Raw genomic sequence first — 18,804 nt, 5'->3', positions numbered from 1 at the left:
ATGTAAGTCAGTCATCAATCTCATTATCAGGGAAGGGCATTTAAGGTAGCCTCTCCTCTGTTGCTTAGATTGTTAGCTGGTGTCATCTTTGTAGATAAGAGAGTTGAATTTTATGTCACCTCAAAAAACATCTCAGGATTTTTAGTATGTTGAGGTTTTAAACTCTAAGATGTAACATAATACAATGCATAATTCTAAGTGTTTAGAGTGGTACTAAAGATATAACAGAGATTAATATTGTAAACTATCGATCACTGGTACTTTTGAATGGCCTACATGCAATATCTGTTGCCCTACAGATTTGGGAAATGTAAATTCAGAGAGCAAGATCCATTTGTCCATATTGTCTTTGGTTGCTTTGGGCTACAACAGCCACACCAAGTAGTTGCAACAGAGTCCTCATGATCCAAAATACCCAAAACATTTACCACCTGGCCTTTTCAGACAAGAAGTTTAATAACCCTTTGCCTAACTAACAAATCTAGCTTTAAAAAGAAATAAATGCATAATGATAGCAAAAATTAAAGTGGAAAGGACTACACTCTGTGTCATATGATCTTTATAAATATAATGTGTCTGTAGCATATGCATTAAATGTAAAAGTGTTATTTCTGTACTGGTGTCATTTGATCTAAATTCTCTATTTAGATCAAAGATGTCTGCCTTTCTGTATTCTCCATTCCAATCCAGTACATACTATTCTAAGAAGCAGTTTTCCCACCAATGTTTCAAAACCAACTCTCTATCTAAACTCTTGGCTTCTTGGTAAAATTTGTTATGATACAGTTCCAAAGTTTTCCATTCCCTACAACATTGGGAATTTCCTAAATCTGAAGTTCCCTCTGTGGTGAATCATAGTAATAATAAGCTTTGAATAATTTGTTTGCTGTAGTATAGCAATGTGGTAGCCAGGGTCTAAACTGTTCCAACCAGTTGAGAAAATATAACCCAAGTCTGAGAGTACCCAGAGGGATAGATACACTAGCAGCAGCTGTCTTGAAAACAATTGAGGGATATAATTTTGGTTTTATAAGGTAAGTAAATATGACTAATACATCTTAGTCCATTGCGTAAGATCCTACTTTATGCTCCTAAGCACTCTCCAGGGGTGCCTAGAGGTGAAACCCTGCCAGACCTGTAGGACATTAAGAAACTTTACTCATAACGTATTTGCTGTCCTCATCTGCTCTGGCTTCCATCAAAAGCATTTGCCACTAGTTGAGAATTCAGATGGGATTTCTTCTTGTCCATGTGTGGGACTAGATTTGGCACAGGAACTGAAGTAGCTAGGTTAGAGGCAGATGTGGTTCCCCAGTTTTGGATTCTAGGGCTGGAATATGGTAAGTAACTGGGAAGCAAGGGCCACTACAGTAATGCCAAAACAATCAATTCCTTACTCAATGCCCTAAATGTATTGGGTTCAATAAATCATAAGCATCAGCAAAAAGACTCCAAGACAGAATGTGACCTGTTTTACAGAGTATGGGTGGGTGTCATACTAATTATCTAGCTCAATTGAGCCCTAAAAGCTAACATTATCCATTGAAATCATAACAGAACTGTTAACACTAAAGTGAACCATGATTCCATAAGGACCTACAGTCATCTTTTTGTGTTTACCAAGGCATCACAGTTTAAACCATGAATGAAATTACCATGGGCTTTAATAATCACATGCTTTTCTATATAAGTTTTCTACTGTGTTCACTTATGGCACTTTCTTTCTTTCTTGATACCTAGTTTGAAGTATCCTTAAAGAAGAGGTAGGAAGCCTTACCAATATGACACATAATCCTTTTAATATCCATTTAAGCACACCATGTGTATATATTCTTTAAGTATAATTGTATAGCATAAAACTAACATTGTAAAATGTTTCAGTAATGTATTCTGTCAGTGTTACATTTTACATGATGATTATTCAAAGGGTACACAATAATCTAGAATATCTATTACTCATGTTTTCCAAGATTTTCTATGTCAACAATATTATGAAGACAATCAATCACTATTGCTTTAGGCAAAATATCAAAGAATAAGAATTTTCTATTATGATTCGTGTGGAGTATTCTTTATGTTTAGACATAGTAATCTAATAAACCATACTACCCAATTGTCTCCTAGTAAGATTGTGCCAATCTTCCATCCTTTTCAGACAACATTCATGAAAGGTGGACATGGAAGGTGCAGAAAACCACTATTACAATGGCCTTGTACTAAAAGAACACACCCAATTCAAATTTTCTTGTTTAAAATGGTAAGATCTACTTTCAAACAGAGAAAAATCAATTGCAATGCAAAACTGAATAAAATATCTCCAGTATCCACTTGACACAGACTAATATCAGGTGGGAGAGTGACAGGAGACAGCCTTCAGACTCTGGCCTCACTTCTTCTTGGTCAACCCCGCCCTTACTTTCTTACACCTTTCTTGCAAAGATACACATTGGTCAGTGTCTGGGTTCCTCCAGTTGTTCATGGAGACCTGAACCCAAAGTAGAGTCTGCATTTGCCATCTGTCCATGGTCTTTTAACCCACAACTGAAATATGAAGAGAAATAGACATATGTTATCTGTTTCTTCTTTTTTGCAATCCTGGAGACAGACCCTATGATCTCACCCATGTTTAGAAAGTACTGGAACACTGAGTAATAAGCCCAGTCATTGTTTACTTTGAGACATGGACTCACTGAATTGCTTCGTCAGGCCTTGAACTTTCAATCCTCTTTCTTCAGTAGCAGAGAGTATAAGCCTGTGCCACCAGGCTCAATCCTAAGCCAATATCTTGACCTTGAAGGTAACTGGTGTGTGTTTCTTCTTTAGCTATGGCTAAGTGTGAGAGGGTGTGTTAATTGACTTCAAAGTCTCTCCCCTTTATAGTTTGAATTTCTGTCATTGTTTCAGAAAAGGAAAGGGAAAAATTGAAAGCATACAACATATTGTATTTTGGGGAGCTGTGTAATCTAGTTTCAGATCAGCATATGAGTGCTTCTCCAACAGTTCTCCATGAGGCAAGACCCATGGAGATAGTCTCTCACTCAGCAAAGTATGCAGGACCCTTTTGTAGGATAAGGAAAAATTTAGAGAAATACAAGCTAATTGCATGCAAGCAATTTATGACAAATCACCTCTGTCTCTATAAATATGCTTTGTTAAGTTTTGATAGCATTGCAGTTCTTGAGAATGTGTACCTACATTTATCACCTTTTAGCTTGGTAAAGACAGGATGTACCTGACTCAATATTTAGCCAAGCTAGCAAAATACTGAACAGTTGCTTTTGCTTTAAAAGTTGTTTTAATGTAAAGGTCGGGGAAAAACATATTTGACATATTTGTTTCTACCAGAGGCTAATGCTGGATGGGGAGTGGGGAAAACATGCTTGTTTTTGAAGTAGAAATAAAGTCAGCTCAAGATATTCAGGGCCAGCCACATGTGTGAAACTCATCTGGTAGTTGGACAATTCCTCCACCAATGCCCCTTCCCTGTCTCAGGACCTGAACCCAGGCTGTGGTAGGTCTGCAGCATTGCAATATCCTACAAATTATCTGAATTATTTTCTCTTGTATTAGAGTTTCTAGAAAATTAGAAATTTTTAAAACTCTAGCATACAAAATTTCAAATGTTCCATAAAAGTTAAAAGCCTGAATTTCCCCCATAATGAAACACAGGCAAATAATATGAATTGAAATCATAAACCCTCACTTGTGAAAGATAATCTGCTTAGGTTTTCTGAGTTCTTCTCCATTATTTCTGCTCCCTTCAAAAACTTTAAAACATACCAACTTAAGTCTGCAAAATATACCAATTGAGTTAATATGAACATTTTCAAATTCAAAATTGATGAAGGTTACATACAAAGGTAAAGATTCTATACATAAAGACATGCTGGGTAGGGTTTCTTTTTCTTTTACTTTTTGAAATTATAATATAATTACATCATTCTCTCCTTTGTTTTCCTCTCTCATATCCCTGCCATATACCCCTTACTGCTCTCTTTCAAATTCACTGCCTAGTTTCATTAATTGTTATTGCATGTATATATTGTTATTGCATGTATATATTTAGAGATATGCACATACATATCTCTAAATACAACCTGCATAGTCCAAATGATATTACATATATATGAATTTTATTTTAATTCGATTTTAGATTAATACTACATTAGATATAAAAAGTCACTTGTATTACACTTTAGATTTGTCTGATGAAATATGAGAGAGTATATTTTTGTCTTTTTGTCTTTTTAATTGGATGTAGATTATTTTTTAAAATTTATTCTCATACAATACATCCTGATTATAGAATCCCCTCCCTTTACTTTTCCAGGTCCTCCCCACCGCCCATGCCCTCCAGTTCTTCTACTTTCCTGTATCAAATTAGAAAAGAACAGGAATTTAAGAGATAACAAAGAAACATGACAAAATAAAATATAATAAGAAAAAGCAAGAACTATCATATCAAAGTTGAATGCCGTAAGCAAACAGAAGGAAAAGAGACCCGAGAGCAGGCAAAAGATTCAGCAACCCATTCATTCTCACAATCATGAGTCCTATAAAAATTACTAAGCTAAAAGCTATAATATATACTCAGAGGACCTGGTCAGTCTCCATGAGCTCCTATGTGCCTTGCTCAGCTAATTAAGAAGGTCTTGCTCTCCTGGTGTCCTCCATGCCCTCTGACTCTTGCTATCTTTCCACCTTCTCTTCCTTGATACCTACAGGTTTGTGAAGAGGAAATGGAATGAGATTAAAACACTGAAAGTAAATACAACATAAGCAACTAAGATTTCATGTTTTGCAGCATTTGAGAAATACAAGTTTTCCCAAGAATAAATGTCTAAATTCTGAATGAAGGAAATTTTGATTAATGATCTTATAACTAACCACCATAGCATTAATCATAAGCATAATGAATAGATAAAACAAAGACTAGATGACTTGAAAAGTTTATCACTTAATAACATGTTAACCCATTTTTATTCCAACTATTCTCCAAAATCTTGTCTGAAAATTTAGTTAAGTACTAAAGAGAAAAAACCAAAAGTGGAAGCCTCATAGAAGAACTGAATAAATTACAGAAAGATTTAAATGTGCAAATGAACAACTATAAAAACATAGCTATAAAAACAATATAAATTCTATATATCTTGACAAATTTAACTGTCAATACAAATTAGAATACTGAGGGAATGTAGTCATAAATATGTATTGATTTTGTGAGTGAATCAGTAAATCACCAAATATGGTTGTTCATAATAAACAAAATTTCTACTCTTAGGTATATATGTACCAAAGTAAGGAAGAAATTTGGTTCACACAAGAAAGTGCCAGGGCCTATCACTACATCCATACATACAAATAAATCATATTTAATCTTGATATTTTTATAAATACCTAATCTTTCTAATATCACAGGTATTTTTACAAAATAAGAGCTATTTTGTGAGAACCTACTATTTCAATATTTCCTTGAAATTTACTTTTTCCTATAAAACAAAATTTTAAATATTTATTGGAAATATTCAAGATTCAATATGATTGTGCTTTATATCTATGGATATTTTAATGTATCTAACAACCTTCACTAGTAAATTCCATTTCTTAGGTCCGGGGCTCCCTAGATGTAGAAAAGCAATGATGTGGCTACAGAGCTATAAACTGAAAAGTGCCAGAGATAAGAATTCCCCAGGAAACTTGTATTCTTAATGACAAAATACAAGTCCATTGCAGGATTGCACTTTCATTTTCTTTGTGCTTAGAATGTAGATGCCTGGATCTAATGTAGCCATTTTGCCACCATGGGACCCAAATTGGGCATAGAGAAAATAACACTCCAAACCAATATGCATCATTGGATTCTATCATGGAGTTTCAATACTTTGCCGAAGGGGAGAAGAAGTTGTGTACCTTTGTTGGTTTACAACTAAACCACTATTTATTTAATACTGGGAAACTTTTATTGAAAGTGTTCTTACTTTACACATTGTCTACACACAGAGAACAATAAATGTGCATACAGAAGTGATTTTCATGAAATGCCATTAATTATATGTTTTTTCTGGGTAATGGAATTCTGACTATATTTTTTTGTTTTTATACTTTGGAATTTTTCATAACCAGAATACAACAGGTTTTCAAAGAAAAGGATGATAATAGATTTTTCTAAAAGTTTGAGTGGTTTTGATGTTTGATAAAGTCATTAATTCAGAACACCAATATTTATTTCTGAATTTTGGTGGAACATGACTTGGGGTTCAATCTTGTAAACATTATTTTGTTGTAAGAAAATTCCAAGAAATTTTGAACTGCAAAGATTTGCTCATGCTGAGTCTAATTTACTGAGTAAAATAAATGTGTTAGTTTTCTAATGGCTATTGTTGTTTCTTTCACATACAGTACCTATCATTTTCAATTATAATTTGAAAGTGTGATAACATATCATAGTGTTTCATTCATTTGTATACCTTAAGTTAGATAGCTAATAATTTAGTCACAGATATGAACACCTTCATGTTTTTTACGATTCATATACTAAAATACATTTATGGCATAATACCCAGACAAGTATTTATTTGCCTTATTTAATAGTACTATAATGGTGTTAGAAGTGAACATTTATTTGAATAATAATTGATTATACATTACATATCACAGTTATATCAAATGTATTTTTAATCTACAGTGATGGGGAATGTTCTACTGTGTATAAGTTTGTCTTTTTGGTTGATGAATAAAACACTGATTGGCCAGGCATGATGATAGGTAGGACCAGGAGACAAGGAGGATTCTGGGAAGTATAGGCAGAGAGGAGTCAACATGTGATTCCAGGAAGTGATGTAGCAAGGCAGAAATTGCAACTAGTTAACCATGGAGATCTGGGGGGTCTGTACAGATAGACAAGAAGTGACTTAGCTGGACAGAATCAGAATGTAAGCAGGAAAAACAGGAAATCCCTCTCTTCTCTTTTCTGTGGACATGCTGAGTCAGTCATTATGTACAACAGGATAGGAGTAACAGGTCCAGACCCTTTCTCTGGTAAGAGAAGATCACATGGAAATGCTTAGATTGATAGAAATGGGTTAATAATTAAGTCAGAGCTAGCCAAGAAGAAACCATAGCCAACGGCCAATAGCTGTTCAATTAATATTAGTCTTGTATGTTCATTTGGGGTTGACATGGATATGGGATCAGGCTGGTGGGAAGAGTTCACATTACACTACAGTGTCACTTTTCTCATGTCAGTTGGCACTCTTTATTAGAAAAAACTCACAAAGGGTTCCTACTATGTGCCATAATACATTAAACTGAGTATTTTTAGAGTCATAATTTAATTAACATACACTTGAATAGTTCTCTTGGTTGGTTAATGTTTTTGCCTCATAATTAAATGTATTATATGCTACTCCATTATTAATTGTTTAAATCTATCATGTATAAAGCAGACTGTAAAGGAGCAATAGCTTAGAAAGTGTAACGATGCAGGGTCATGTGTTTTGATTAAAAGAGTTTGTACCTTTAGCACATCAGTCAGTTGGATCTATGTTCTATTTCAAGAATTAAGTGAAGAAAGGCAGATTTGTTTTATTAGTATCCTTGCTTGATTGTAGTTACCCCCAAAATAAGTAGATATATTAGACTACTTAAAATATGTGAGATTTTTCTTTATTTATTTCTCCTAACATTATTCTGTCTCAAGAGATTCTTGGTCTGTTTTTTTTTTTCATTTTTCTTCCCCAATTTCAGAAATGTTTTGTAGAATTCCTTCCAAAATAAGATAAACAATGATGCAAAAAAAGTCAGTAGGATTATAGAAAGAAAGAAATCCTCTGCTGGACAGCACACATCTGGTCATCTGTGACCTTCATGAAGTGAAGACCTAGAGTCTAGACATTACTGTAAGTTCCTCCTTGTTTCTGTATCTAGACAGAACCAAGTAAGAGAAACAAAAAGTATATAAGGTGGAACAATTATTGTGTAAACATGAAGTAAAGAAGATGACATTTCCCTGAATGACAAACAAGGCAAAGGGACATATTTTTTTCTCATTGTTCTAAAATGTAACATTGAGAGGAGTTCATTTTTAAATCAACAATCTGAAGATCAGAATGTGATATATTTATTGCCTGATATTTGATCTTGCTAGGTTATGCAAAGTAAAGGATAATAGATTTTGCAGCAAATGCATGATTATACAGTATCCTTGGTTGAGCAGCAGAGCAAAGTATAAAAGAAACCAATTATACTCCATGCTGTGAAATTGCTTTAAATTCCTACTCTTAATCCCTGTTGGTTAAACTCCTGATTAACTGTTCAAAATAAGTTATTGCAAGACTCAGAGAGCTCCTGGGGTCACTAAATCTCTGCTGCATACTTTTGTAGGCAAAACACCATGTATCTGCTGAGGGCAGAAGGTTAGTGAGGAGAAGAATGAAGGAGAGCACTCCATCAGCATGCTGGGCTGTATGCCTCTGTGCCATTCCATTGCAGTTGTTTCCAGGTAATATCAAATAAGCAATGAAAATTAGTTATTAAATAAATGGAAGACTCAGGAACTATCCAAGGTACTAACCAGTCTCTGTTTAAAACCTGCCCTTCTGATTGGTCTTGGGAAACAGGAGAAGAACTATTAGAGAAGAGAGAAGAGACATTCTTCTGTCTTTTTAATGAAACTCCAAAGTGAAATGATTCTGAAAGAAGCATAGATTATAGGTAGGTTGACATAATCATCTCAATTCACCAGACTCCAAAGCAACAAAGCAAGTTTGAAGGGTATGAAATTCACAAAAATCTATTTTTCTCTATTTCATGAGAGCCACCTGGACTGTGCATAGCTTTGTCAATCTCACTGTGTTGAAAATACCATACCTTAGAGAACAATGAAATTTACAAAAACCAAAGAAGCCCCCTATGACTATATATTTCTAACCAACAAGTTTCTCCTTCTATGTATTGAGCCCCCAAATAAAACTGGAAGGGGTGATCAGTATAAAACTAGGCATATTGAATAGAGAATAACCCTATACAATTAGAATGGTGGTCAGAATGGCTTCTTCATTTAGTTTCCCTGTGGGTTTGGGGCTGGTGAGAGATTTCATAAGCCACATACTTATTTGCTTCTCTCTTGATAATTACATTTCTTCTTTTTGTAGGGAGCCACCCAAGACAGACCATAGCTCACTTACCATAATCAAATCAAAGAATTCAATGGCAAATAAATGTCTTGAAGTTTAGTTGATTTTGCAGTCTTGTATAGGCTATATGCTTTCTCATTAATGATGCTTAATTATGTAGATTCAGAATAAATGAGCTAGTAAATTCTACTTAAGCGCAAATTTATTGTATAATGGTGACAATTTGCATTTTAGCATCATTGAAAGGGAATTTAAGCTTTCAAATGTGTGTTTTAAAGTTAGTTGGACTAGTTACCAGAGCCAATCAAAAGGCAATAAGGATTTTATAACTTGTCATCAAAGCTATGCATAATAACTTAAAATGGGTTTATTCAAATAGAAATGTAGTGAAGTTATAAGTTAGGATCATAGACCACATTCATGTACTGTCCATTATCTGTGTTTAATCTGCATATTATTATAATCAATATGAAAGAAATGGCCCTTTAATAGATGTATTTAGAATTATGTTCTATTTGTTGATTTCATGGTGATTTTTGAGTTACACTCTTAAAATCACAAGTGCAGTTGTCTACTCTTCATAGCAATGAGGAAAGTTAATTTGATTCCAAAATACTGTGAATCTTAATATCAAATCAATTGTACAAAATTAATTTTATTAAAATCAGCCTAAGTACATGGATGGATTTCCTGAATAAAGAAAAATCTTATGATGATTCCATTTAGATGTTTTTGAGGGTGTTGTATATCAAAATTCGGAAATAAAAATACAAATATGTATTTACGGAAACCACATTTTAACCTCTTATCTAGTTCTGTGTACGTATAACTCAGCAATTGCACTCTATTGCTGTACTGTGAGAATAAGAATCTCTTGTTATAATGGACAGCTTAGCATAGCTTAATTTAACTAGCCATTTAAAGTAGCTGGTCAACTCCAATATCATGCTATCTGACTAATCAGACTTCCTGAATAGAGTTCTTTTTCTCCTGTTTATTTTTGTAGTGCTAGGAATTAAAACTGTACCTTGTGGATGTTAGGCAGGCCATCTACCACAGAACTGGATCTTCAGCTATGAACAAAATTTCAGAACAGAGAATGCATACAGAACAGCCAGCCTATGTCAGCTGGTTTGGAGTTGTCAGTCCCCACAGTGGTCTTTACTTGGGAAGCAGAAAGAGCCACAGATATAGAAAAGCCTCTGTCCTGCAGAAACTTAGAATGCACAGTAGATATGTTTTTGTGTTTTTATTGCTTTCTAAATTTTAAGATACACATGCCCTCAAAATATCTCAAGTGATAGCTTTTATTTTAATCACTTTGACAGCCCCGCTGTAGAAGCCATGCCATCCCCTTCTGACCTCCACTGGTTGTAATAAATCACTCAAGTGAATCCAGATTCAGTTCCCTCATATTCTCCATACTACATATTTTCTTACTATTTAATTGTTTATTATATGCCTTCCTGCCCTAAAATATAAGCTTTTGTGTGGGCAGGAATTTTGTATTACTGTTCATTTGTTCACATGTCCTCGGCACTAAGCATTACCCTGACACACATTGGCTTAAATAGATCTTTCCCAGACGGGTTAATGAATGTGCATGGTTTCATATTCCCTATAAAAGCATGATGAAACCACAGTTGCAGTAAGACACAGAGATGCTGAGTGTTCAAAAGTGAAAATCGTACTCAAAACCTAGTGAGCAAAATGTGTTTTCTAGAATATGCAATCTGTCATACATGGTACAAAATGGGTCCCATGTTTCTATACTTCATAAACTCTGAATGTCTGTTAACTCCCCCACCATTTATATTTAATATGCTAAACATATTAACTCATTGAATTCACTTTCCGCAATTTAATGACAAAATAGTTGTCAGCCTCCTATGAACAAATCTGCAGTCAGCTCTTTCATCCTACTGTACACTCGGTTTCTTAATATGTATGTGATCCAAGTCTACAGAGAAGCAGGCCTACTCTCTGATCAACATGGCAAAAAGAAACTATGAACATCAATAAAGTTGCTGAAATTACAAGAAAAGAGTTACTGGAAAGATGAAAGATGAAATTTGTTCTTTTTCTGTTATGAAATGTGCCTTTCACAATACCACTTGCCTCTTAGACTCACAGACACAGCCCTACCTCAGACTCATCCTGTACAATGGCTCTTCTTCTAAAAACCCCTGAGAGATACAATTTGTAATCACTCTCAGTAGCCTGCCCCCATTATTTATCAAGTAAAATTCTGCCTGCAATGCAGTGTCATTCCATTCCACGGGGAGAGCACTTTCTTTGTTAAGCTTAAAACACTCTATTAAAAAAATAATAATTTATGATAAATTCACAAGTACAATTTGCACTTGTGCCTTGGCCAGTAGGCTGGTGGGGCTTGGAGCATGCACTCAGTCCTTGGCTCCAGGCCCCAGTTTAATGACAGTCTGAGTCCTCACACTCAGGCCTCGCCCAGCAAGGCTGCCAAGTGTTTGTCATAGTCATGCATGTCAGTCAGTCACAGGAACGGAATGTGAAATGGTCCCGAGTGCAGCAGACCCTAAGGCAAAGGGTATTCAGCTAAAAAAAAAAATGCAGAGTCCTGGAAATGTAGTCTCTACATGAGCCAGTGAAATAATAAAGCATGGACATCATCAGATCATTAAATCGTCAAATTCTGCTTTTATACATCCTCAAAGATTTTAATAAACCCACTTGCATTCAGCTCTAATGACAGTTATAAAGCATTTTCTGTAGGTGAGGAGTCATCCAGTTGTTCACCATGTGGTGTAATAAGCACCAGCAGAGGCTGCCGGAAGCTTCCAGTTTGTGGGTAAGTAGGGATAGAGCATGTTTGACTGGAGTTAAATTACATAGAATATGCACATGTATCAAACTATTCCATGGAAGTGCTCTACTGGGTGAAATTGTGTGTTTCATATGTCATTTTTAAAGTAAGTTGAATCAAGTTTGATTTCCACTCTATAAAAAGCAAAATGATATTTTATGCACCTTGCCCATGCTACATAAGACTTTGCAGATTTCTTCACAAAGGTAAAATTCCCACATCTGAGACAGAAAAAAGGAGGCACAGCCTCACTCGATTTTATGAAAGTTAAATAAACACACTTACTGAAAAACATCACTATTCCTGGTGGAAAACAGAATAAGTTTTCAATAAGTATTCTATCCTGTCTCATACAAAAATTAAAATTTTAAATTCAATAGTTGTCTCAATAACCAAAAAAAGTCTGACGTATTTATTTACCATATTGATCTCCATGCAAACGACAGCAACTCATTCTTGTATGTAGCTGAGCAGTATTGCATTGCACATACAGACCAAATTTTTATGCACTTGTCAGTTATTAGACACAGGTTGCTTCCACTTTTTGTCTGTTATAATTGTATCTGGCATCATGATATCATATCCTTTGATGATATACCCAAGAAAGGCATATTCCTGCTTCATGCATCAGTTCCAAATTAGCCAGGCATGGAAAAACAAGTACCACATGACCTCGCTCATTTGTAGAGTCTAACAAGTCTGGCCCCATGGAAGCTGAGAGTGCAGTAGCAGTTTCCAGAGGCTGTGGAGGGGAATTGATGGAAACCTTTCATCGATGGACTAGATCGATGGATCTAACTACTTAGATGGATGGGAGTAAGGTGTGCTGTCATGTAGTAACTGAGATGAGAATATATTTAATCCCAGGCCAAACTTACTTAATATGCAGACATGTAGTTAAGCTACCTTCTAAGTATTTATGTTTACTCCACCAGTTAGATTCTTTTGCAGTGCATGGCAGTTAATGCAGAGACTCACAAGTGGTCACAGTGCTAACAATAAGTGGCAGTTGAATGTTCAGCCTCTCATGCGCCATCTAAACAACCCTTTAATGGCTAAAGACACATCCAGAAAGAAGTGATTAAAAAGGTGCAAAAATTGGAGGCTGCAGAGGAGTACAACCAAATGTCATCTTCAGGATATGGCATCATCATTGCAATCATGAAACACGTTAAGTGTACTGATCTGCCCATGTCTACACAAAAAGAGGCATGAAAGTAGGAGAAGAGCTAGCTGGGAACACCTAGAAATGAGAGGAGTCGAGAATAAAGTGGGTAAAGGGGCTACAGGGAGTAAAGTCATAATACATTGTATGTATACATGCATGAAATTGTCAAAAATGGGAAACATTCTATAATGAATACAGGAACCAATCAATAAATGCATACATGCACAGACAAGTAAAGATTGTGTCACCAAGTTGACAGTTTTAAATTTATTCTACATTTCCAGTGTGATTCTATTTCCCTTATTCACCATTAAAACTTTTGCATCTCAAGCACAGGCTTAATATCCATCATCTAAGGAATGAGAAACTCTCTTCTAAATAAAAGTAGACTCCAGAGCAGGCCAAATTCCATCTCTAAAACCAAGCATTTGTTTGCCCTCATCAAGCCACTTTTAAGCTACTTGAGTTAGGATCCAAGAACATACCACTAGGCTTTCCCAAGTGTTTTACGTGCATATAAGTAGTCATTAACCAGCATTGGGCCTTTCATCTATGGATATCATCCTGGATCAGTCTGAAGCTTCTCTGTGATAATAAGTGCTACATTTTTTGCTTTTCACCCCCTTCTTTCCTGTGCTAGTCCTGATCACTAAGCACGACCTGTTTCTATGTTCCTGATACTTCACTGCTGTTGTTTAAGAAGACACAGGCTAAGCCCATACAAAGATAATGTTTTCAATAGGCAAGCGAACAACAATGTGCTGTTTACATTATGTTTAACCTCAGTAACCTAAAAGCATGGAAATTTCTCTAAGCAAAATAGCATTTAGGCCTAGCAAAGACTGTAAAATGCATACAATGGTTGCAGTTTTACATTTCAACTCATTTTTCTGTAAATACATATAAGCGTTACAAAGCTAAACTTGAAGCTCACTTGTGCCTCAGACTATAGAGGCTCATTTTGTACCAAGTGTCAACCAAATCTGCAAGCCGTTTGCATGGACAGGAAGAAGACATATTTCAGCACCTAAAGGTCACTTCCTGATATCTCAAAATGAAATTAATCACCAGAACAATTTAATCTGAAAATAAATGAAGGTTGTTGTAAACCAATTTTAAGAGAGAAAATTAAAACAAAAAAATATTTAACTTGATGGAACACTTATCCTATACCAAGAAAATAGCTGGAAATATACCCAGTCTTTATATTATCCTGTTGAAATGAAGTTAGACCTCAACAGTAACTAGACTGTTCCAAGAAAATATTAGTTATTGCTGTGTAGTTGCCCAAATTCAACTCCTCTTATTCTATGAATCCATTGACTCCTATTGGTCTGATATTTTTCCACTACATCATCATCCAGCTGACCTAACCAGCCCAAAGGGAGTGACTATCAAATGTCACTTACTATGAAGGTATGGAAAATATTGTTCTGAGGTGAGATGGCTCTAGGTCCAGGAAGTGTTTGATAAAGAAGCATGTACAGACATATAAAATAAGTGTGGTTAGGAAACACTGAAAAAGTCCAAATGAATCCGTGAACAAGGATCATTTTAAGGTAGGGATAATGACTGGCACAGGTCTAAATGCCTGAAGGATTGGAACCTTTGTTCGTTTGTTTTACTTCTCTAAGAAAAATGTTGAACTATGAGCAGAGAGCAGAGAGCAGAGGCTCTCAGCCTTTACCCTTGCATACTGAGTGTTTTTTGCATCATTGAAAGAAGAGTCATACAAAAAGAGAATCAGTGTAAAGTTGTGAAAGGTAAATTAGTGAGATCTGATTGTCACATGAAGACCATACATGGTAGGAATAAAGAAGAAAGAACAGAAATAGATACTAAGCAGAGCTTTTCATTCCTAGGTGATAGAATTTCCTGCTGCTCTGAGGGTTCTGAGATTCTCTTCCATAGTTCACTCATTTAGCAGCTTGCCCCAGAACCAGTTTTCCTGTTAGTGGGGAACACCATCCCTGTGCCATCTTCTCTTTGGGGAAGCAGCCTTACCAATTTCCTTATCTATTTTTTCTGACTCTAGCTAGTGCCAAATGCTTAGACTTGAGTCATTCAACAACTATAAGTCCCCTTTCTGCTAAAATGGAGGTCAAAACTCTTACTTACTTTGAGTGTTTGCTTTTTGTTTACTTGAAGGGCACCTGCCTTTGGAACCTTAGCCCTTAATCTCTATGTCTGTACTGAAAATATTGCCCTTCTACTGTGTGGATACCCTTTGCTGGACCAACCCCTCCCTAAGAGCCATCATAAATTACATTACAGAATCTATTAACCAGATGTTTTAAATACAAAGATGTGATAAAATTTTTATTGAACTATACAGATTTATAAGTATAATCAAATTGAAGAATGCAATGAAAGTAGTTGTAAAGGAAATAATTAGGGATTTGTCATAAAGTCCTATTACATGGTCTTGCAATGCAGAAATGAGTCTATCCTGTGTATGTGTATTAGACTGACATGTGAGAAGTAACCAACATTTCCAGATGTTTTTAAAAATAATTATTAGCAAATTGCCCACCTCTGGTTCTATAGAAAGTGATCCTGATGGTCTTCAGAAACAATCACCGTATATGATAGTAAATTTGCATGTCACATCAATCTAATCAAATGGCAGAAATACACAATTTTTGATAAACTGCCCTCTCTACCCAAAAATTTTATAATTTTTCTTAGACCTTCCCCAACTCCATAGAGTCCTTTATAAAACCACATACATCTATTTATGAAGTGTAAATATTACAGTCCTACCTCATACTTCAGACTGAATAATATAAAGCAACAGAGAGCACCTATTTCTAAAGCTTGCCCTTATGCAAGTCAGTACGTTCCATACGGAGAGCATTGGTTAATCTGATGATGCTCAATGAAGGTATTTAAATGTGCTTCTGTTGTCATTTACCCTTCCAAAGATATATGGCCCAGCTAGCCCCATGGCAGCCATGTTAATGATACACATCTAGAATTGGGTCTATTCGAAGGACATGTTTATATGGGCATTTGATTCAAATCTTAAATCATATAGCACTCCTCTGAAATCAAAATCACAAGGTCTTAGTGTCCTAATTGTAAAATCTTTAATATCTACTTTTATAATGTGTAAATAAAAGAAAACCAATCATTTGCCCATAGGGATTGAAGAGATTAGGTGTATGTGTCATTTATGAATAGCCCAGTGACTGGAATGTACTAGATTAGCAGTAAATGTTGGTTCCTTCCCTTCCATCCACCTTAGGAAAGCAGAGATGAAAATGATTCAGAGAAGCACACAGCAAAAGAGTCCAAACCAGGCTCTTCTGTTCTCACTCACAATAACAGCCAATCAGTTGAAATTTGAAAGGTCTATTCAACTAACATGTTCTGTTTCTAAATATTAGCAGGGTTGGTACATACAATAACAGATCCTTGTTGTTAAAGACTTCACCCCACCTCAAAACCCCAGTTAATCCTTCAAAAATAGAAACTATCTGGGTACCAGACAGAGACAGACCAGTGTTGATCCATGACAGTTTAGGAGACTACTCAGGGATGATGGGTCAGTAGCGCCATCTATGTGTGAGAGAACTACGTGCGCCTCTCTTTTAACATCCCCAGGTAAGGGTTTCTGCCTGGAAGATTTAAAGAGGCACAGTAAGAACACTACAGGGATTGTTTAGAAGCAATCAGCGAGAGTGGCCAGCTTCTACTTCAATTTCATAATCCATTCACTCCGGACCTTACTCTCACTGGACTTCCTCTGCTCCCTATACTTGGCAATGCCTGTATTCCTGCATAATAGTCACCTGACAGGCATCCATTGATAATGTCATTTCTGTCTGCATTTCCCAGATGATTTTGTATGCCTCTTGAATGCTTGCATGTCCTCTTTTAAAAACTAGTTAATGTCTGTTGAGGCTCAAAATATCAAAAATGACTATCAATGGCATGTCTTTCTTTTTTGGCAAAACATTTTTTTTTTATTTAATTTTTTGTGTTTTACATACTGGCCCTGGTTCTGCTCTCCCCGCCCCATCTCCCGCATCTCACACCACCCACTTCTCCAAGGGAGTAAGACCTCTCTTGGGAGTCAACAAAGTCTGGTATACAAGTTGAGGCAGGACCAAGCCCCTCCCCCTGTATCAAGGCATAGCGAGGTATCCCACCATAGGGAATGGGCTCTAAAAATCCAGTTCATGTACCAGGGATAAGTCCTGGCCCCAATTCCAAGGCCCCTCCCCAACAGATCAAGCCACATAACTGTCACCCACATTCAGAGGTGTTAGTTCAGTCCCATTCAGGATCCCCACCTGACAGTCCACAAGCTCCAACCAGCTCAGGTCAACTGTGGTTTTCTCAATCATGCTCTTGACCCAGCCCACCCACCCCCATTGTTCATATGATCCCTCCCCCCTTTCCCCAGGAACCCCGTACAGTGCTTGGCTGTGGATCACTTCATCTGCTTCCATCAGTTACTTAATGTAGGTTCTATGATGATGATTAGGAGAGTCACTCATTTGATTAAAGGGGAAGGCCCATTTAGGCACCCTCTCCACTATTGCCAGGAGTGTTAACTGGTGTCATCCTTGTAGATTTCTGGTTTCTCCCTAACCCCATAATGGCTCCCTCTATCAAGAGATCTCTCTTTCATTGCTCACCCTCTCCACCCCTCCCCCAACTCCATCATCTCGATCCTCCATGTTTCCATCCCTATCCCCTCCCTTTTACTCCCATTCCCAGTTGACCCAGGAGATCTTAATTACTTCCCTTTCCTGGGACAATCCATGTGTGTTCTTCTTAGGGTCCTCCTTTTTACCTAGCTTCTCTGGGGCTGTGAATTGTAGCCTGGTTATCCTTTTCTTTAAGTCTAATATCCATTTCTTATTGCCAAGATAAAAAAAAAAAAACTTGCCTTAGATTGCGATTTTAACATTAAAATAGACCTAAATAAATATAATTTCCATCCAGTGGTGGGTAGAATTAAATACTACTAGCAATTATGTTATATCATCAGTGGTGCTTCCCATCTTAGATTTGTATTTTCATTTTTAGGCAAATGTTACTTTGGATTCTGCTGAATTTTTATCTCTCTTGTTTTCTTTTTATCATTGATTCTGGTGTCTTTCTATAAGAAATATTTTTTTCAAGTACCGATAACAAATGAATAAAATTCATTTTGAAATTTTGAAATAGCTGAATTTGTCTTTCATTTAATAGTTTTCAGGCATTATTTTTCTTCATAATAATAATTACCATAGGTGTGTAACAATAAATACACCTACACTGAATATCATTATATTTTTATTTTCAAACATTAATATACCAGATGGAAACCACTGTACCGTGAAATCTAAGTCTAAAACATGTCTAAGAACCCTTCCTTAGTCAATTGCAAAAATGGAAAAGAAGACACTGGGGAGAAACAAGACTTCTTGTCAAACCTGATGACATAGTAAGCCCTTGGAAGTACTAAGGTGTCCCTTGACATTTCCTTTGGTGTTTGATAAAATCCAGTCTTCCTAACATTGTATTAGTGGGTTTACAACATGGTGAGTTTGTCAGATTGTAAGGGAAAAAATAAAATTGAGTTTCTTTAAATATTCTAACAAAGATTATTTTGTTCCTTTGTACAATACATGGATCTCCCTTGACAAAATATTTTAGCTTGCATT

The 18,804-nt window shown here is 36.0% G+C and overlaps 1 non-coding gene across 47 annotated transcripts in view; it reads right to left on the bottom strand.

The window, feature by feature from the left end:
• The window catches only part of LOC103161076, a 389,511-nt gene that overhangs the window by 201,138 nt on the left and 169,569 nt on the right, over window positions 1–18,804 (bottom strand). For 44 of the 47 annotated variants that reach the window (XR_004769670.1, XR_004769678.1, XR_004769682.1 and 41 more), the window contains one exon: window positions 4,600–4,718. The exons of 2 other annotated variants lie outside the window; for them this stretch is intronic. This is a non-coding gene — a transcript (uncharacterized LOC103161076). Of the gene's footprint in view, window positions 1–4,599; window positions 4,719–8,572; window positions 8,691–18,804 lie in introns of all 47 variants that reach the window. One more of the 47 variants, XR_004769665.1, reaches the window with a different exon arrangement.

This window comes from Cricetulus griseus, chromosome 4 (genome assembly GCF_003668045.3).
Source record: "Cricetulus griseus strain 17A/GY chromosome 4, alternate assembly CriGri-PICRH-1.0, whole genome shotgun sequence".
Classification (NCBI taxonomy): domain Eukaryota; kingdom Metazoa; phylum Chordata; class Mammalia; order Rodentia; family Cricetidae; genus Cricetulus; species Cricetulus griseus.
The sequence above is the reverse complement of the archived record's forward strand: the minus strand, read 5'-3'. Positions and strand labels throughout refer to the sequence as shown.